Source organism: Acanthochromis polyacanthus, chromosome 8 (assembly GCF_021347895.1).
Source record: "Acanthochromis polyacanthus isolate Apoly-LR-REF ecotype Palm Island chromosome 8, KAUST_Apoly_ChrSc, whole genome shotgun sequence".
Taxonomy (NCBI): domain Eukaryota; kingdom Metazoa; phylum Chordata; class Actinopteri; family Pomacentridae; genus Acanthochromis; species Acanthochromis polyacanthus.
In genome coordinates, this window is record NC_067120.1 from 42,468,744 (window position 1) to 42,491,313 (window position 22,570).

A 22,570-nucleotide genomic window follows, 5' to 3' on the forward strand; every position below is an offset into this window, starting at 1 on the left:
TACCTTTAATTAATTCTTCAATGTTAGATCTGATTAATCTCTCTCTAGTAACAGGCTATGTACCACAGGCTTTTAAGGTTGCTGTCATCAAACCTTTGCTTAAAAAGCCCACTTTAGATCCAGATGTGTTAGCTAACTATAGACCGATATCCAACCTACCATTTCTCTCTAAAATTCTGGAAAGAACAGTTGCAAATCAATTGTGTGAACACCTACAAAGGAATAATTTGTTTGAAATGTTTCAGTCAGGCTTCAGAGTGCATCATAGCACAGAAACAGCTCTAGTGAAAGTTACTAATGACCTTCTCATAGCATCAGATAATGGACTAGTCTCTATACTTGTTTTGTTAGATCTTAGTGCAGCGTTTGACACAATCGACCACAAAATTTTATTACAGCGTCAAGAACATTCAATTGGCATTAAAGGGACAGCACTGGATTGGTTTAAATCCTACTTATCAGATAGGTTCCAGTTTGTGCATGTCAACAATAACTCTTCTGAGCAGACTAAAGTTAATCACGGAGTTCCTCAGGGTTCTGTCTTAGGACCGATACTTTTCACATTATACATGCTTCCTTTAGGCAATATTATTAGGAAGCATTGTATTAACTTCCATTGTTATGCAGATGACACACAATTGTATTTATCTATGAAGCCAGATGAAACTGATCAGTTAGCTAGACTGCAAGATTGTCTTAAGGACATTAAAACCTGGATGACTTTTAACTTCCTACTGCTAAATTCAGACAAAACTGAAGTCATTGTATTTGGCCCCAAACATCTTAGAAACTCGCTTTCAAAGCAAATAGTTACTCTGGATGGCATCACATTGGCCTCCAGTACTACTGTGAGGAATCTTGGAGTTATTTTTGACCAGGACATGTCCTTTAACTCACACATAAAGCAAGTCTGTAGGACTTCCTTTTTTCACCTGCGTAATATTGTAAAAATCAGGAACATTCTGTCTCAGAGTGATGCAGAAAAATTAGTTCATGCTTTTGTTACTTCCAGGCTTGACTATTGCAATTCCTTATTATCGGGTTGTCCAAATAGCTCTCTCAAACATCTACAGTTGATCCAAAACGCTGCTGCGAGAGTACTGACAGGAGTTAGCAAAAGAGATCATATTTCCCCTATACTTGCTTCTCTTCACTGGCTTCCTGTTAAATCCAGAATAGAATTTAAAATCCTTCTTCTGACATATAAAGCTCTTAATAACCAATCTCCATCATATCTTAAAGATCTGATAGTACCTTATTATCCTAGTAGAACTCTTCGCTCTCAAACTGCAGGCTTACTTGTTGTTCCTAGAATTTCTAAAAGTAGAATGGGAGGCAGAGCCTTCAGTTATCAGGCGCCTCTCCTGTGGAACCTGCTCCCAGTTTGGGTTCGGGAGGCAGACACCCTCTCTATTTTTAAGACCAGGCTTAAAGCGTTCCTTTTTGACAAATCTTATAGTTGGGGCTGACTGGGTGACCCACAGAGGTTCGGCTTGTGTCTTCATTGTACAGCTGACTCCTTCTTGGACGTCCCTTCGTTCTGCCCCTAGTCATGCTGCTATAGGCCTAGGCTGCTGGGGGACTTTTCTTGACGCACTGAGCCCTTCTCTATCTACCTTTACATTTAATATGTATACCGTTATTGCAGTACATTCACTCTGTTTCCCCCTGTGCTATTTCTCCGAGTGTCCCTGGTCCCAGAGCTGGATGCTTCAGATCTGCGGTCGATGTTCCACCAGCTGGTCCAGTCTCCACCATGTCCACTGTGGGATGCTGCTACTGACCTTCCACCAGCCCTCTGCTTCCAATTCCCTTTTTCCACGAGTCAACTCTGCATCGCCTTCAATATACTGTTATGCTAACTTACATACTGTTTGAATTTTACTGCTAGCTATATAAGGAGTATGTTTAATGTCAGAGCCGTACATCATAAGAGTAAACTATGAGTCAGTTTTCAATGTTAGCTTATACTTTGTCTGTGTCACATATCCTGTCATGCATGTATTCAAATGTGTGTTGTGTTTTCCTTGCTTTCTCACCCCTCCCTCTTCTCCCATCCCTCCCCCTTGCCCTCTTCTGTCCTTCTCAACCCGCCCGGCCAGCAGGCAGATGGGTCCCCCCTATTTAGAGCCGGGTTCTGCTCGAGGTTTCTTCCCTGTTAAAAGGGTGTTTTTCCTGCCACTGTCTCCTTTGGGCTGCTCTGGGGGTCAGGCATATGGGTTCTGTAAAGCGTCTTGAGACGATTTGACTGTAATTGACGCTATATAAATAAAATTGAATTGAATTGAATTGCAGCCATTTGCCAAAATCCAAAAAGTTCATTTTATTTCTCATTAATGTACACTCAGCACCCCATCTTGACAGAAAAAAAAATCAGAAATGTAGAAATTTTTGCAAATGTATTAAAAAATAAAAACTGAAATATCACATGGTCAGAAGTATTCAGAGCCTTTGCAGCGACATTCATATTTAACTCACGTGCTGTCCATTTCTTCTGATCCTCCTCCAGATGGTTCTGCTTCTTTATTGGAGTCCAGCTGTGTTTAATTAAACTGATTGGACTTGATGAGGAAAGGCACACACCTGTCTATATAAGACCTTACAGCTCACAGTGCATGTCAGAGCAAATGAGAATCATGAGGTGGAAGGAACTGCCCAAGGAGCTCAGAGACAGAACTGTGGCAAAGCACAGATCTGGACAAGGTTACAAAAGAATTTCTGCAGCACTCAATGTTCCTCAGAGCACAGTGGCCTCCATAATCCTCAAATGGAAGAAGTTTGGGACGACCACAACTCTTCCTAGACCTGGCCGTCCAGCCAAACTGAGCAATGGTGGGAGAAGAGCCTTGGTGAGAGAGGTAAAGAAGAACCCAAAGATCACTGTGGCTGAGCTCCAGAGATGCAGTCAGGAGATAGGAGAAAGTTCCACAAAGTCAACTATCACTGCAGCCCTCCACCAGTCGGGGCTTTATGGCAGAGTGACCCGACGGAAGCCTCTCCTCAGTGCAAGACACATGAAAGCCCGCACAGAGTTTGAAAAAACACATGAAGGACTCCCAGACTATGAGAAATAAGATTCTCTGGTCTGATGAGACCAAGATTGAACTTTTTGGTGTTAATTCTAAGCGGTATGTGTGGAGAAAAGCAGGCACTGCTCATCACCTGCCCAATACAATCCCTACAGTGAAACATGGTGGTGGGAGCATCATGTTGTGGGGGGGGTGTTTTTCAGCTGCAGGGACAGGACGACTGGTTGCAATTGAAGGAAGGATGAATGCAGCCAAGTACAGAGATATCCTGGAGGAAAACCTCTTCAGAGTGCTCAGGACCTCAGACTGGGCCGAAGGTTCACCTTTCAACAGGACAATGACCCAAAGCACAGCTAAAATAACAAAGGAGTGGCTTCACAACAACTCTGTGACCGTTCTTGACTGGCCCAGCCAGAGCCCTGACCGAAACCCAATTGAGCATCTCTGGAGAGACCTCAGAATGTCTGTCCACCAACGTTCACCATCCAACCTGACAGAACTGGAGAGGATCTGTAAGGAAGAATGGCAGAGGATCCCCAAATCCAGGTGTGAAAAACTTGTTGCGTCATTCCCAAGAAGACTCATGGCTGTACGAGCTGAAAAGGAGCTTCTACTCAATACTGAGCACAGGGTCTGAATACTTCTGACCATGTCATATTTCAGTTTTTATTTTTTAATACATTTGCAAAAATTTCTACATTTCTGTTTTTTTCTGTCAAGACACAGAGTGAAAAACTTCAAGGGGTCTGAATACTTTCCATACCCACTGTACATCCATCAGATGGTGCAACATGTCATTAGGATCACAGGGTGCTGGAGCCTATCCCAGTTGACTCAGGGCGAAGGCAGGGGACACCACAGACAGGTCACAGGGCTACATATACAGACAAACAATAACACTCGCATTCACACCTATGGGCAATTTGGAATAATCAATTAACCTCAGCATGTTTTTGGACTGGGCTGCACAGGAGAGTAGTGGTTAGCATGTTCGCCTTGCAGCAAGAAGATCCCCGGTTCAAATCCCAGGGTGGGCCTGGGGTCTTTCTGCATGGAGTTTGCATGTTCTCCCTGTGCATGCGTGGGTTTTCTCCGGGTACTCCGGCTTCCTCCCACAGTCCAAAAATATGCTGAGGTTAATTGGTTACTCTAAATTGTCCGTAGGTGTGAATGTGAGTGTGATTGTGTGTCTGTATGTGTAGCCCTGTGACAGACTGGTGACCTGTCCAGGGTGTCCCCTGCCTTCACCAGAGTCAGCTGGGATAGACTCCAGCACCCCCCATGACCCTAGTGAGGATAAAGCGGTGTGTAGGGAATGGATGGATGGATATTTTTGGACTGTGAGAGGAAGCTGGAGTACCCAGAGAAAATCCACACATGCACAGGGAGAACATGTAAATTCCATGTAGAAAGATCCCGGGAAAGCCGCGACGCAAACTGGGGATCTTCTAGCTGCAAGGCGAAACTACTAACCACCATTCCACTGTGCAGTGCCCTGGGGAAACCAATTAAATTTTATTTTATTTATATGCCATTAATTCAAAATAGCACTTAACAGAGTAGGGACAGGACATTACAAATTTTGAAAAGACAATCCAAACATTCTTTTGGATTCCCTATGAGCAAACAGCAAGTCAAAGAACTGGTGGGGACTCCCGAAGGGCCAAATTCATTCACCCAACACTAGTGAATGGACATCGAAATAATGACATCTTAATAAGTACCCAAATGTCACCTAAACAATAAACTGGACTGGTCGGATACCACTTATGAATACGTCTGGACAAATCTGTGCAATATAGATAAAATCTTTGCAATATTAATACTTCTATATTAGTATTTCTACTCGTAAAAGAATCTGTGCAATGCTTTTGATATGTGCAGCATTGTTATTTCCACATTCAGAAATTTAAACAATCTGAGCAGTACTATTTAATTTATCTTTATTTTCTACTGATATTTCTTAGATGTTTACACTATCCCCTTTGTGGATGTAGCGATACAAATTTCTTCACTTTGGAACTAAAAAAGGCTTAACATATTGTATGGTATGTAAAATGCCCCGACACTAATGGGTGACCAGTTACAAGTATGAACAGATCTAATGAGCAAACTATAATACTAGAAAAATACAAGGATTTTAAACATGCAATATAAAATAAAGACAACACTGCTGCAGCAGCCAAAGCAGGAGGGAAAGCTGCAAAAAAAAAACAAAAAAAAAAACTGCACACTATGTGAATGTCAGGCTGATTGATGTCACTACCAAAGTATTCGGGCACAAGCACATGTGTTACTACATACAACTGTACATTCTTACAAATGAATGTGTGGCTTAGATTTATTCTTCTGGCATTTAAGACAGCTTTATTGCTTTAGCTGCAACCCTGCCATGGTTAAACAGTCGAGTGAGAAACTAAACATAATTAAAAGCTCCTCGGAATTTCAGTAGAAAGTCATTGGGCTTCTTTAACTTCTCATCCAAGAGGGTTCTTTGGTGTGTTTAGAGGGTGCAGATGAAAAATTTCACTCTACTGGCCTACCCCCGTCGAATCACCACCTTATCGCGGTAGAGGGGTTTGAGTGTCTCTGTGATCCTGGGAGCTATGTTGTCCGGGGCATAAGGCCCTGGTAGGGTCTCCCAAGGCAAACTGGTCCTGGGTGAGAGACCAGACTAAGAGTGATTCAGAAGACCAGAAGACCACAATGAAAACAGACAAAGGTGAAGCCGCTACCTCGTCCGGGTTAGGGAAACCGGGGCCTTCCCCTGGAACCAGGCCTGGGGGGGGGGGGGCTCGCAAGAGAGCGTCTGGTGGCCGAGCACAGCCCGAAGAAGGGCAGGAAGTCGGGGTCAGGTGCTATGTACACAGGAGCGGGCGCCTAGGCATGCCACCCCCTGGTGGTGTAGACTAGCTCTGGGGACATGGAATGTCACCTCACTGGCGGGGAAGGAACCTGAGCTGGTGCAGGAGGTGGAGCGATACCGGCTAGATATAGTTGGGCTCACCTCCACGCACAGCAAGTGTTCTGGAACCAGAATCCTGGAGAGGGGTTGGACTTTCTCCTACTCCGGAGTTGCCCAAAGTGAGAGGCGCTGGGCGGGTGTGGGGATACTCACAAGCCCCCAGCTGAGCGCCGCTTTGTTGGAGTTCTCCCCGGAGAACGAGAGGGTCGCCTCTCTGCGACTTCGTGTTGCAGAGGGGAAAACTGACTGTTGTCTGTGCTTATGCGCTGAACAGCAGTTCAGAGTACTCTGCCTTCTTGGAGTCTCTGGGTGGTGTCCTGGAAGGGGTACCGCCCAGGGATTCCATAGTTCTCCTGGGAGACTTCAACGCTCCCGTGGGCAATGATGGAGAAACCTGGAGGGGGGGTGATTGGGAGGAACGGCCTGTCCGATCTGAACCCGAGTGGTGTTTTGATATTGGACTTCTGTGCTAGTCATGGATTGTCCGTAACGAACACCATGTTCGAGCATAAGGTTGCTCATAAGTGTACTTGGTACCAGAGCACCTTAGGCCAAAGGTCGATGATCGACTTTATAGTCGTATCGTCAGATCTGCGGCCGTATGTTTTGGACACTCGGGTGAAGAGAGGTGCAGAGCTGTCAACTGATCACCACCTGGTGGTGAGTTGGATCCAATGGCGGGGAAGACTGCCAGACAGACCTGGTAAACCCAAACGTGTAGTGCGGGTGAACTGGAAACATCTGGCAGAGGACCCTGTCCGTAGGGTTTTCAACTCTCACCTCCGGAAGAGTTTCTCCTGCATCCCAGGGGAGGTTGGGGACATGGATTCTGAGTGGTCCATGTTCAAAGCCTCCATTGCAGAAGCAGCTTTTAGGAGCTGTGGCCTTAAGGTCACTGGTGCCTGTCGCGGCGGCAATCCAAGGTGAGGGAGGCTGTCAGGCTGAAAAAGGAGACTTTGAGCCTGGTTGGCTTGGGGGTCTCCCGATAGTCCGACCGATAGTCAAACCTCAGATTCAAGAGGAGTAATGCGGATTCCGTCCCGGTCGTGGAACAGCAGACCAGCTCTTTCCAGGGCTGGACCCGGATATCCCGAATATTCGTTTGCTACAGCACTATCCAGATATTAAGTTTGGTATCCGAATATTCGCCCCCCCTCGTCGGACGTCACGGGGTGGAAAGAATATGCAGTGTGACCGTCTTTCCTCCGCCTTCGGCCCCCATCGGCTCATCTCGTCATGTGATCACAAACATATACACATGTCTATAACATATACACATATGTCGATTACCCCCTCCTCCCCCCAAACGAAAATATTCGGAGCTGGTCTCTTCCCTGAGCCTTCGGCTCATTTCGGCTCCTCCGTTCGTGTTTGTAAACACCACCTGAATGGCCAGGTGGCTGCCGACTCCGACGTCACGCTTCACTTCATTGCATAAACACAAGACAAGATGCTGAAGACCGGTCTTTGGGAATTCTTCAGTTTACTGAAGACTAAACGAGGGCAAAATGTGGACCCGGGAGACCAGACGAACGGAACCGACTATCCGGGCCGTCTCTGCCGCTGCATGAACCACACAAACGGATCCGAATATTCGGGCCGCCGACGCCAACCCCCCCGGGTCGGACGTTATGGGGCGGAATGAATATCCGGATATTAGTCTTTAATAGGGCCTGAATATTCGGAGGCCAGAAACCACTATTCGGGCCAGCCCTACTCTTTACCCTTGTGGAGCTGCTGAGGGGGTCATGGGAGTATGACCTGCCAATCTACATGTGTTTTGTGGATCTGGAGAAGGCCTATGACCGTGTCCCCCGAGGGGCTTTGTGGGGTGCACTGCGGGAGTATGGGGTCGCGGGCTCGTTGTTACGAGCCGTTCGGTCCCTGTACGACCAAAGTGAGAGCCGCGTCCGCATACTCGGCACCAAGTCAGACACGTTTCCAGTGGGTGTTGACTCCGCCAGGGCTGCCCCTTGTCTCCAATCCTGCCTGTGGTTTTCATGGACAGGATTTCAAGGCGCAGTCGTGGTGGAGAGGGTTTTCGGTTTGGGGGCCTCAGGATCGCATCTCTGCTTTTAGCGGATGATGTGGTTTTGTTGGCGTCCTCAGACTGTGACCTCCGGCACGCACTGGAGCGGTTTGCAGCAGAGTGTGAAGCAGCAGGGTTGCCGATCAGCACCTCCAAGTCAGAGGCCATGGTTCTCTGCCGGAAACCGGTAGATTGCTCCCTTCGGGTTGGGGGGGGGGGGGATGGAGTGGGAGATGAACAGGCGGATTGGTGCGGCATCAGCAGTAATGTGGGCGTTGTACCGAACTGTCGTGGTGAAGAAGGGGGCTGAGCCGTAAAGCAAAGCTCTAGATTTACCAGTCCATCTACATTCCAACCCTCACCTATGGTCATGAGCTTTGGGTAGTGACCGAAAGAACAAGATCGCGGATACAAGCGGCCGAAATGAGCTTCCTCCGTAGGGTGGCTGGGCTCAGCCTTAGAGATAGGGTGAGGTGCTCAGACATCCGGAGGGAGCTCGGAGTAGAGCTGCTGCTCCTTCGCATTGAAAGGAGCCAGTTGAGGTGGTTTGGCCATCTGATATGGATGCCTCCAGGGAGACTTCCTTTGGAGGTTTTCCGAGCACGTCCGTCCGGGAGGAGACCCCGGGGTAGACCCAGAATTCGCTGGAGGGATTACATAGCTTGTCTGCTCTGGGAACGCCTCGGGATCCCCCAGGAAGAGCTGGAAAGCATTGCTGGGGTGAGGGACGTCTGGAACGACCTGCTTCGCCTGCTGCCTCCGCGACCCAGCCCCTGATAAGCGGAGGAAAATGTATGGCCTACCCCTCCTGAATGAAACAAGCTCTTGCCACCTCTCCAAAGCAGACGTGGCCTGATGATCCAAATCAATAGTTGGCATATGAAAGAACATGGACAATAGTGTGCAACAGCAGGACACAACAAGAGCACCGATATTTAGCCAAAAAAAAAAAAAAAAAAACACTACCAAAATGCAACAGCACCAATAAAGTGCTGAAAGACATCAAAACACTGCATGTACTTTGTTTTGTAATTCACAATTGTCTCTGATAAGGCAAATACTCACAAAACCAGACTAGGCTAATCCAGCATGGACATTTATCAATAATATATGTAGCACTCATCTGTACATAGATTAACATGAATTTAAAATAGAACATCACATTGCAGTCACTCAATCTTAATGGCCAACAACCAACAGAAATACCTGTGAGTCAAAGTGCTGAGCATTTTAGCACAGGTTTATGGAGCAACAAACAGGAGCTCACAATGCTCAGCAGAGCAATAAATCACAGCAACCTGCACAAGACTTATCATTGATCTGGGATGTAACACTGCATGTAGATGGGGAAACGAGCCTTGAAACTCAACAGAGGCCCTGCACTCTCCAGTGCTTCATGTTTGAGAGAGTAACAGAGGTGGGCTAGCATAAGCACAGCCCACCTTACTACACATAATGTAACTGATTTATAACCAAGTCAGACCATCTGCTTTCACATTTTGACTCAATGTTTTCTGTTAAGCATGGCTTTTTGCCCAGTTCACAGGTTGACCTGCACACCACAGCTACACACACACACCAAATGTTAGGCATACCAGTGCAACCAAATAAAATGTTGAGTCACAACTGATGCCTTTTTAGATGCATGTGATTACAGCAAACACCAGCTCCAGACAGTTCTCACATTACTACAGCTAGCTTCACAAAAAAGCATCTTGGTTCTGTGAAATATAGCAAAATTAATATTTACCCACCTGTCAAGCAGAGACAGAACAATGTCCCATTCCATCTTCAGGCCTGTCAACTTCCAGAGTTCATTCCACTGGGATTTAGGTATACGCCTCTCATTGGCCGCTACTATCTGTTTTTTTTCCTTCCCCATCTCGATCTACGTGTTACCGTTTGTGATGTGAAACAATAACAACCTTCAAATAACAATCAACCACACTGAAAATCATAAGTTTTGCAAAATTTGTGATCAATGGACAACCCACCTACTACCTAAGCCACAACTGTCTGCTGTAGGCTGGCTAAATAGATTCCGCACTGCACAACCCTTGCCTTAACATAACGATATGTTCTTCTCCTGTATATTTCGAGTTCATCTTTCCTTTTTCAAATTAAGTACATTAACATTCACCAGATTTACATTCTGAAAAATTTTGCCCCACTTTCCATCCTTTCCCCCCATCCTTGCAAAGTACAGCAAATGCTTGTGTACAAAAGTGAAACACTAGAGCTTACAAACGGTTTGCCTTGAGCCCCCATGACTTTCACAATTCAGCCAGTTTACTAGGAGAACCAATTTCCTTCTTTTTCTATTAACCTTATTTTTATCATTTAGAGACCATTAAGCAAAGATTTGAAATACAACCAATTACATATCCTTTCCTTGCTGAGAAGAGTTAAGAAAACACAGTATGCAAACCAACACTGAGGTCATACTGAAAAGGTCCAAAGCATTCACATCAGCACTAACATCATGGCACACAGAGCAATAGGTTTAGTAAGCAAGGTGAGGACGGATCAGTCATTCCGTCTCAAATCATCATATTTTCAAAGAACCTCTGCTGAACTACGTCTGATTTATGTATGATTTCTGAGTGTAAGTGTTTTTAATTTTTTTCCATTAATGTATGCAACTTCAGCAAGTTTTTGTGCATAAAATGTAAGATGTTGGAACGATAACATGTCAGAAACTATTAAAGATAAAAGGGCCATTCCATGTCTACTCAGCAAGATTAGGGGAGGTCAGTTGCTTGACCATCTCAGAATCTGTTGAAATTTTGTAGGAATGATTTTTGGCATTTAAAACTGACATCTGCCAATTTTACAGCTGAAATTATAATTTTTTCACCCAACGGAAATTTTCAATAAATCACTTGCGAGTCGGAAATTGAATGAGATACAACTTTCAGATATCCATATCTCTTGAAGTATATGTCCTAGAGCAGGGGTGGGCAAACCTTTTGGCTCATGGGCCACATTGACTTTTGAAATTTGACAGACGGTCCAGACCAGCATCAGATGGTTGGAGACTGTGCAAACTAATATGAATTACATGTTAAAGACAACACTGACAAAGTAAAGAATACTCACATTAAGTTTCAGTGGGAACAGTGTTGTTGGTCACCCTTTTTTGCCAGTGCATCAAAGTCTGGTGTCAATTTCTCAGGACGGATCTGGGGTGTTGATCAGTTAACTGATCTGTGGTGTGCTTTGTTGATGTTAATCACGCTGAACGTCTGCTCACACATGTAGGTAGATCCAAACAACACCAGCATCCTCTGTGTCATCTTTCAAATGTTTGAAAACTTGGCGTCACTTAGTGAAGTGTAAAAGTCATTCAGTTGAAGGGAGCTGAACTTCTCCTTTAAGACCGAGTCACTTTGAAGATCGATTGGTTCCAACTGCAACTCCTGTGATGCCGTTTCTGGGTCTTGTGACAAGAGACATGATACCAGCTGAAGGGTCTTGTCAATTTCTTCAAAATCAGAGAACCGACGGCAGAATTCTCCGTGTAGGTCGTCTAGTGATTCCTTATATTTCATCACATGTCGACTGGCCTCTGTCAGCATTGCCAGTATAAGGAAATGAGCAAAGGAACTGTCCTGAGTGATAAACTAATTTTTTCACATTGGTTTTTGCTCTCTGGACACAGGAGACCTGCTGTCTCTACCATGCATTCTTTCAAAGACACCCCTTCAGAAAAAGGCTTGCTAGCCTTTGCTATTTTGAATGCTTGCAAATAATTTGCCTTCGGGTTTGACTCTTGAGTCGTAGTTTGCAGAAAAAAAAAAATGCATTTTTGCTGAATCTGTAAACTGGCTGCAGCCTCTGACCGTAGCTGTCCATTCTGGCGCTGACTGGTTGCTAGCGTAGTTAGCATGCTTCGTGGAAAAGTGCCAGCTGATATTCTATTCTTTAAAAACTGCAACGGTTTCATTGCAAATAAGACATACAGCCTTTGGACGGACTTCAGCGAAAAAATATTTAGTAATCCACTCTTTGTGAAACACTCGACACTCACTGTCGACTTTTCTTTTCTTTGATAAACTCATCATTACAGCAGGGCTCAATGCAGCTGCAAAGTGGAAGAAGAGAAAATAAACCAACAAAGGTCACTTGTGTCTGGAGCGCCATCTAGTGGGGTCAACAGAAACATTGGATACTGCAGGGGAAGGCCAAATGAATGTGGTCTTTACTGTAATTTAGTCAATTCTAATATTGACAAAATTATTTCGCGGGCCGGATTGAAAAGCCCAAAGGGCTGTATGTGGCCCGGGGGCCATAGTTTGCCCATGCCGGTCCTAGAGTGTGCAAATTCTAGCAATCAAGACTCACTGTTTTGCTTAAAGGCTGAATGTCACAAAAAAAAAAAAAAACAACAACATTTGAACAAACTCATATGAAAATGCAGTCAGCAGTTACATCATGGTGTACATATTAGCTTAATGCTATCAGTTTATTGGCGTTATCAACACTGAGTTGGCACTGGGGCCAATCAACTGAAACTACCCATATGTTACGTAGCGTTAGCTGACCATCAATATTTTGCAAGTGTCTATTTAACTTGTAAAATCTGCTATGAGTTATCTTAAGCTATTAACTTTTCTCCGGTAAGTCGCTGCCCTATTTTCCAGGACAACACTCCTCTGACTCCGACATGGTGCCTAGGTGCTTGACGTGACATCACTTGCAAGGCCGCACTCTCGCGAGTAATTAACGTCCTATTAACACAACGTATCAAAGAGTACAGATTGAGCAAGATAGTTATCCGTTTACATTAGTGTTGGCGAGTACCCAAAACAGTGCAGGACTCTGCTGTGAAGGTGGAGACATGTGGAGGTGGTGTTTTGAAAAAAAAAAAAAGAAAATGGAAAAAAAAAAGAAATTTGAAGGAGCAGCAGCTAGGATTTAGGAATGGCGGCCTGCCGCTGCTGAATGAATGTAGAGGAAACAGTGTACATGCTGGCTTGGATGCACCTTTGGAGCAGAGGGTGCCACTGCACTTGAGGAGAATAATACTTTAGCTTGCCCAGACACTCTGCTGATCTTTGGCCATCATCCATCTGGGATGAAAGAGTGGTTGTCTCTTGGGCCTGGGATTGTCTGTGCATGTTTGGATAGCACTTTCAACATTTCTGTACTCTTTGCAACATCTTCCATGGAAACATAGAAGATTGTGACGGTCTTGATGATTTTTAGAGGGCAGTGGGGTAATATGCTGTACTACTTCAGCGATGATGCACTGTCCAACCTAAGAATTACAAAAGAAAAAATTTCTGCAACCTCCTTCACCATGAGAGTGATTTCAAGTTGAAATCAAGGTGGAACTTCTTTGCAACGAGCCATAGAAAAGCAGTGCTTGGTGGCACTGTCACACGTCTGACAGCAAGGCGTCAGAGTCCCATTACAAATCACATACTAAATCAGACTCTAAGACAAACACTTCAAGAAATATGGAAGGGGCATCTGAAAGTGACAGCTCGTTCCATTTCCAACAGGCAAATGATTTACTGAAAATTTCCATTGGGTGAAGAATCATGGAAATGTTGGAATTTCAGCTTTAAAAAAAAAAGGCACGTCAGTTTCAGATGCCAAAGACGATTCCTACAAAGTTTAAACAGATTCTGAGGTAGTCAAGCAACCACTTTTGCAGAATGGACAGAGTAGGGCTAGGCGATATGACGATAGATATCATCTGGGTGATAGAAAATGTCTATCGTTTTATGTGAAGATCCTATTGTTTATATTGCAGTGTCACAAAACACGCTTTACGGCAGAATTTTACGTCACCGACGTGCCTTACAGCAAGCCCAGGCACGCAGCAGTGTTGCCAACTTAGCGACTTTCTCGGTAAATCTAGCGACTTTCCAAAGCGTCCTAGCGACTTTTTCTGCCGTTTTGGAGACTGACAGGAAAACTGGGATAATTCAGCAGTTACTGTCCTCAACCAGCAGCAGGTGCTGCTGTGAGCTCCTCCCCCTCCCAGAGCACAGGCTGTCAGTCCAGTAACCCCACAGCAGTCCCAGTGTCTGATTAGAGGACACATCCCTCCAGACGGCAGATGAATCACACATGCACAAAGTCACTACAGATCCCATCCAGACTTACGGAGCGGGATATAAATGAAAATGTTTCTTCACTGTCATACTAAAATAAACCACAGCATTTAGCCTCTTGTGAAAAAAACATATTTTGGGTGTTTTATACTCACTTTTTGGTCTCTTCCACAACGTTATGCCTCTCTCCTACAACGCTGATTACAATTACATGCAACCTGGGAAATATGCAAATTAGGCGATGACGTCATTTAGCGACTTCGAGAACAGCCAATAGCGACTTTCCTTACTGAGGAGTTGGCAACACTGCACGCGGCTAAAACAAACAGCTACAGAGGAAGATGGTGGACTCGACTCAGAAGAACAATCTAAACAAGAAGATGACGAACAACCAGCTCAAACTGACGAGCTTGTACCTAAAAGAAGGGAACTTCTGTCATATGGCGGTGGTTTGGATTTAAATATTGGGAAAGTCCATCAAATAGTCTCTGAATATGGGGGAGTTAAGTTTAACTGAAAAAATGAACCCATCATGTGCCAGTTTTGAGTACATAAGTAATAAAAGTTGAAAAGTTAAGGATTCAGAAGTCAATTAGTGACATTTTCTGAATCATGTGTAGTTGGATGTCACCCACCCACACACACACACAATCTTAATATAAAGTGCTTGGTCACAAAAATGAAAAAAAAAAACAACACAAAAAAAAAACAAAGTATGACAAAACAAAAACATTGCTACTTGGTCTAATCCGAGGAGAACGGAGATCTGGAACTTTTAAAGGTCCCCCCCCCCCCCCAAGTATAATTACGAGAAAAAAAATTCTTTTGGCTTTTTTTATTATAGTGCACAGTGGAGCAAGAGACAGGAAATGTTTGGAGAAGAGTGGGGGAAATGCAGTAAATGGCCATGGGTTGGACTCGAACCAGGTCAACCTGTTGAGCTACAACAGGTTGACCGGTTTGGAGAACAGAGTCATTCCATGTCAATTCAACAAATGCTTGTTGCACCACTTTCTCAGATCCTCCCAAAAAATTTTTTGGGCTTTATTTGGGTAATTTTATGAACAAATGCAAAGTATTATGGTTATAAACATACAGTATAAGCAGTAATGATCTAATCTAATACCCATAGTCAGTCCAAACTTAATCCTCGCCTATGATTTTAGGGTTTTAAACTACTAAAAAAAGCAATTTATACTCCTTTTACATGGTCAGAATTTTTTCCCCTTCCAAAACTTTTACCCTTCTGGTGAGAAAAGTATAGAAATGAATGAAAATAAAAAAAATACTGGACTGTGGAATTTCCCAAAATATCCTTATTATTTCATGGGCGACTTTATTTTGGGTTTTTCATGCCTCTATTTTAGGACTTATTCTTGTGAAAAGACATTGAAAGAATGAATTTTCTTCTTTACTAATGAAAGTTGCATAAGGTAAAAGTTTTAAAACATTAAAATAAAGCTTATTTATTGATTTATAGGCTGTTGAACTCAGGTGTAGACCCAAAATAGCCTAACTTTAGGCATTAAAAAGTGCATGTGGGATACATGGTACGCGGTTCAAATTTTTTTTGGAGGAACTAGTATGTGTGAAGTATGTGTGAACTTACTTTCATATTTGTTTCTTGTGCCAAAGATGAGCAACTGCTGAATCAATTTACTATACATTTTGATCCTCGTTTTTGTTTTTAGGAACCATTTACATGACCAACTAAAGATGAAAGATGAATCTGAAGCATCAGCATCGTAGTATAAGTTACAAAGGGCATATCTGAAGTTAATTATTATACAGACATTGTTTTTTCTTTCATACAGTAACTGAATAAGAAGAAATGGCATCACTCCCAGACTGCATTCTCAGGACAGCCTCGGTATCGTATTTGACTTATCAGCTGAATTTGAAGATTTGCAAGTGAAATTCATGCACCCAAAAGGTCCCAGCAAGAAGTTCACATGGCCTAGAAAGGATGACGTAGTGTGGGTGCCTACAGCCCACATCCTCTGTCCAATCACTGCTCCTTCAACACGCCGTGGTGGACAGTACCACATATCTGGTGCAGATGATGGCCTGATTTCAGAGAAATTCAAGCAGTTCAAAGGACAGAAATAGTGGTGTGATAAGTTGGGGACAAATTACATGTTTTACATGGGACCTAAGGCAATATAACTCATTTTAACTGCAATATATTAGTTAGAATTCCTAAAAAAAAACGCCTATAAAACATAGTGCATTTCTTGGTTAAATTGGCCATGAAGGATTCAAGAAACAATGTTGATACTTCAGATATCAATTATTCGGATGTTTATTGTTATACAGACAAAGTTTCATGTTTCTACTCCATGTCCCACATTGGTTTCTGTGCCAATATATGTATGGTGTTTTTCAGTCTGTTTCATAAATAGGCATCGTTTTGAGGTCTAAGGAGACTAGCTAGCTCTTGGATATTTTTAGGTTAGAGAGAACTTTTAAGGTACTTTGAGATTTTTATAACATATGAACCTTGTTACTTATTAAAATTTGTGAAAAAAATGCCTAAATTCTTGAAAAATGCCATTTTCGCCAAATTTTTAAATTGCCCTGTACCACAGAGAAATGGGTATATTCATTCCAAATTTTTTTTTCCTGCTCTATTGTTAAGGTGTTTGAACCCTTCAGATCACTTGTAAGTCTATATCATCAGTCAGTTCCCAGTATTATCTTCCTAAATCAAGCCTTTCTACCTAACATATCAATTTCCAAGTGGAAAAATAGGGATTTAAATATTTTATAACTTAGCAAATAGCAATCATATGATGTTAAAACTTTGCAAGTAATCTATTCTTATGTTGGGATAGTTAAAAAAAAAGTTTGGAGATGATCAGAGGAGGTCATGCAACAAAATTTCCTCAGATTTGTTGAAATGAGATGGAATGACTCAACATCAACATAATACAAACAATTAAATACGTCGATCTATTGAAATAGGGTGTTTTTTTCTAGTCGAGACTTTACATGCCTTGACATATTTAATCATAATCTGACCTGCTTCTGTAAGCAAAACTGAAGTGGTAAATTCAATCTCATGATAATTGTAGAAATTGTTTAATAGGATTCAAATGGATTCTCTTGATTTGTGTTCCATTAGGAACTAGAAAAGCACTCAGAGCGCGCAGATCTCCACCAAGGATAGAGAGGAAAACAGGAAACCCATGCAGTAAAGGATCATGAGCTGGAATCAAACCTGCATCTCTGACACAGTTCTGTTTATGAATCACCTTCTGAACCAGTTGAGCTATCTGGACACCTTGTTCCAATTTATTAGACGACATACTAACCTATGATGTTTTTGTCCTATTTTGGACCACATAGTAAAACATACTAAAAAATTCAAAGTGATCCAGGATCCAGGATCCTTTCCAGATTGCCACCAAAATTAAATCAGCTCTTCCTCTTACCATAGTCTACATCCCCTCAAAATTTCATGTGAACCTGCCCAGGCTTTTTTGAGTTATCTTGCTAACAGACAGACGCCGGGTGTCACATAACCTCCTTGGCGGAGGTAATTAACTTGGCCTTCAAGACCATTGTCATGAATTTGTGAAGAATTCACCTTAAAGAATCCCTTCCAATACGTAGGAGGTCAATGTGCTAAGCTGAATGTCTGAAGTGACTAAACATTACATTATATGCCTGTAATCAAAGTATAACCCTGTCACACCTGCTCAATCAGTTAGAAAAGTTCAATGAAAACAACTTTTTCATTTCTGTGATCAAGCATTTTGTATTAAGATTAATATCCATGTTTTTCTTCATATTAGTGTGATGTGCAAATACACATGTTCAGAAATATTACTAGTTGACTTCTGCAACATTATTTTATTGCTAATATCTGCTGGGATAGGATTTTTCTTGACAGCTGCAAAAAAAAAAAAAAAGCACTTCTCAAATTCTAAATCAGTGGCTTGTTGAGGAATTATATTCCGTAAGTTCCTGACATGTTGCCTTTAAAACGTACCCTCAAATTTCAATGTGCAAATGAGCATGCTGAAAGAGTCGACAGGCAATATATATATTTTTAAAGATATCTTGGAGAGTACTTAATACTTCAATCTAAAATTTCACAGAAACCAATGTAAATATCCATACTTTATGATTGCTAAAAAATTCAAGGAAATCAGAGACAGTCAAGCAGACAGAACCTGATCTTTTGAGACAGAATAACCATAAGGTAATTTAGCTACTGTGGCAGTAGTCATACCAACTAGTACACACCAAGTTGCACATGTGCACAGGATTACTAAAATACGGTACCTCTAATAAGCTCACATTTAGACGAACACAGTTAATCTACTGACATGACCGTAATGTTTGTGCATAGTCAAAGACTATTTAATTTTGGACCCACTGCAACTTACAGCACTCCTAAACATATCTTACATATGAAGCATTCTTTGGCAACAAAGCATCCCCTATGAAACATTTACATCAAATATAACATTAAAAGCACTTGATATGTGAGCCTGGTTTTACCTGAATGCCAGCCTTCATTCATGCCTTCACACACCACAATGACACGAGCAGAGAAGGGACAGAAGGAAAACGACCGCTGGCTAAATAATGGCGGACATCCCGGTGGAAAAAGCAGGCTGAATGACCCTGATGTCTTGGCCATATAGTCAGTCCGAAAGGAGCTTCAGTTTGTGCCATAATAGAAACGCAAGAAGACATAATTATGAATAATGCAGGGAATGGTGTATTAAGTCAGGTATGGACGAATGGCATTCTGACAGCTTGTACTCATAGCAGAGCTGGTAAGAATGTTCAGACCAATGACTGAAGTAACCTTTCTGACGGCAACTAACGTTAGACTGTAACTTTTTCAGTATACGAGTATGAAATCCAATGACAGTACAGCACCCACCAGCTCTGACTGCTGTTTGAAGTTCTGCTTAATGCTAGCGTTAGGTTAGCTAACGTGGCTATGAGCGTTCATTACAGAGTTTCAGACGATGTAGAGACAGACAGGCAGACACACAGACAGAAACAGCAGCGTCATACTACCTCAGACTGTACACAAACGTTTGATATCCTGTTGTGGGTTTGTTAAACAGCGAGCTAACAGCCGCCGTCCCGAAAGCAGAAATGACAAGAGCGACACTACGTCAAGCTCCTGGAAGGACTGCTTTCCAACTGTACAAACATCCGGTCCCAACGTTCAAAATAAAGCTCAAACCTCCTCATGGCGTCCCAAACCACCAATCAACACTCATGTTATAATTCCTAATATTAGCTACAACTATATGTACGTAAAAGAAATATAGTTGTTCTGTGCAGTTTCTCTTATAACAAGTAGTATCTGATGACTTTATAGATAGCAAAGAAGAAGTCAACTCTCAAAAATATGAAATAGATCTGCAAATACACAAACAAGTGCCACAAAAAAAGTCTGAGACAAACCTTCCATCCTTCTAAATTAATAGTTTGTCACTGCTGTTTTCAGAAAGCATTTCAAAGTAAGAGCATGCAGTCTCGTCATTACCAGTATTTTAAAGAACCATGTGTCTTACATGGCTTTAGACTGAGATTAAGAAAATGGAGGAACTAGAGCCATATCAGTGAACAGTATTGACTGGACTATTTGGTAATAACCATCCTCACAGCCATGACGCACACCAATAAAACTCATTCAGCTTCATCTGGAAACGATATCAAGCACTTAACGGAGAGCATAAATAAGCACAATCATCAGGAACTGAGAACTTTTGAATTCACGGAATATAATACGCGGGATTCAGAACAGGTTGTAGACCCAGATGATAATTTTTTTTTCTATAGCATTAACAATTGGATTTACTACAATGAAGAACAATATAGTTAGGTCCATAAATATTTGGACAGAGAAAGTTTTTCTGATTTGGTTCTGTACAGTACTTCATTAAAATTCTTTATTTTACCAGGTAAGATCAGTTGAGAACAAGTTCTCATTTACAATGAATTTTAAATGAAACAATTCAGATGCAGTTGAAGTGCAGTCTTTCAGCTTTAATTCAGTGGGTTGAACAAAAACATTACATAATATGAGGAACTAAAGCATTTTTAAAACAATCCCTTCATTTCAGGGGCTCAAGTTTAATTGGACATGTTAAATAACTGAAAGTAAATTTTTCATTTCTAATACTTGGTTGAAAACCTTTTGCTGACTGTAGAGGCTATTCCTTGGTTCATTGCTTTCTTTGTTTCTTAACCTCTTCTTTGAAATGACCGACACAGAGACTGTTACGATCGTGTAGTGGAGAACCCAAGCACAGACAAACAGACAGGCTCAATGGTTATAACGAAATAAGGTTTTAATTTTAAATTTGAAACTGCTGGCTAAAGATAATCGTAAATATAGTAAGATTGTTATTTCATGTGGCTGCTCAGTGGAGTAGTGATTAGCACTTTTGCCTTGCAGCAAGAAGATCCCTGGTTCGAATCCCGGGGTGGGCCTGGGATCTTTCTGCATGGAGTTTGCATGTTCTCCCTGTGCATGCGTGGGTTTTCTCCGGGTACTCCGGCTTCCTCCCACAGTCCAAAAACATGCTGAGGTTAACTGGTTACTCTAAATTGTCCGTAGGTGTGAATGTGAGTGTGATTGTGTGTCTGTATATGTAGCCCTGTGACAGACTGGTGACCTGTCCAGGGCGTCCCCTGCCTTCACCGAGTCAGCTGGGATAGACTCCAGCACCCCCCATGACCCTAGTGAGGATAAAGCGGTGTACAGAGGATGGATGGATGTTATACACGTCGGCGGTAACGACACCCGGTTACGCCAATCGGAGGTCACCAAATTAGCGTGGCATCGGTGTGTACTTTCGCCAAAACCATGTCGGACTCTGTAGTTTCTCTGGACCCTTGCCTGATCTGACCAGCGATGACATGTTTAGCCGCATGTCGTCGTTTCGCCGCTGGTTGTCTATGTGGTGTCCATCAAACGACGTGGGCTTTATTGATAATTGGAGCTCTTTTTGGGGAAAACCTGGTCTGATTAGGAGAGACGGCAATCCATCCCACTTTGGCTGGTGCAGCTCTCATTTCTAGGAATATGGCTGATTATTATTAGTACTCCTAAAGCATGACAACCCAGAGTTAAGACCAGGATGCAGAGCTGTAGTCTTACACACCTCTCTGCAGTTTCCTCACAGCTGTCACCCTCCAGTAATTCAGTTAATTTTATTGAGACTGTGTCTGTCCCCCGACCACCCAAAATTCAATAAATTAAACAAATCAAAATATAAAAGAAATAGTAACCACAAAAATGTAATAAAAATTAATACCACTATTTCAACAGAGCAAAGAAACAGGACAATTAAATGTGGTCTGTTAAATATTAGATCTCTCTGGTCTAAATCTCTGCTAGTAAATGAGTTGATAACTGATCACCAGATTGATTTGTTCTGTTTGACTGAAACCTGGTTGCAGCAGGAAGAATTTGTTAGCCTAAACGAATCAACTCCCCCTAGTCATATATAACTGTCATATTCCTGGAATCACAGGCCGAGGAGGAGGAGTAGCAGCAATCTACCATTCTAGTTTAAAACTGAAACCAGAGGCCTAAACCTGATTACAGCTCATTTGAAAATCTCACTCTTAGTCTCTCTCATCCAGATTTGAAAGCTCAGAAACCAGTTTTATTTGTTGTTATATATCGTCCTCCTGCTCCTTATTCTGAGTTTTTATCTCAATTCTCAGACTTTCTATCTGAATTAGTGCTCAGTTCAGACAAAGTTATTATTGTGGGTGACTTTAACATTCATGTTGACATAGACAGCGACAGCCTTACAACAGCTTTTAATTCATTATTAGACTCAATTGGGTTTTTTCTCAACATGTAAATAAACCAACTCATAGTTTTAATCACACTCTTGACCTTGTCCTGACTTATGGCATAGAAATTGAAGAGTTAACAGTATTTCCCAGAACCCTCTTCTTCTGACCACATTTTATGATAACATTTCAATTTAAAGTAAAGGATTGTTTAGCAGCTGAGAACAAATATCATCATTACGTAGGTGTTTTTGTCTGACAATTCAGTATCTAAATTTAAGGAAATAATACCCTCACTGTTTACTTCAGCACATTTACTGATAAATCAGAAGGCAAATATTATTATTTTACCCCCCACAGAAGTGGATTATTATGTTAATAATGCTTCAGCCTCACTGCTCACTTCATGAGCTTCTTTACACATAAAATAGTTCTGATTAGAGATCAAATTAATCTGCCCTTCCTACAAATGTCACAGATGCTTTGAATTGGCTGTTAGACCTGATGAATCTTTAGAATTCTTCACTCCTATATGTCTCTCTGAACTAATTTCAACAGTTTTCTACATCCAAACCATCAACATGTCTTTTAGATCCTATCCCAACTAGACTCTTCAAGGAGATTTTACCTTTAATTAATTCTTCAATGTTAGATCTGATTAATCTCTCTCTAGTAACAGGCTCCTGTACCAGGCTTT

General features: G+C 42.3%; 1 protein-coding gene across 4 annotated transcripts in view; it reads right to left on the minus strand.

The window, feature by feature from the left end:
• LOC110946397 (protein ABHD18-like) overlaps positions 1–19,158 on the minus strand; it is a 50,832-nt gene extending 31,674 nt beyond the window's left edge. Inside the window, exon 1 of one of the 4 annotated variants that reach the window (XM_051952300.1) lies at positions 19,129–19,158. The gene's annotated coding sequence lies outside the window, so the exon portion shown is untranslated. Of the gene's footprint in view, positions 1–9,777; positions 10,428–19,128 lie in introns of those variants that run through there. The other 3 variants (XM_051952303.1, XM_051952299.1, XM_051952301.1) reach the window with 3 other exon arrangements.
• Positions 19,159–22,570: the final 3,412 nt, after the last annotated feature.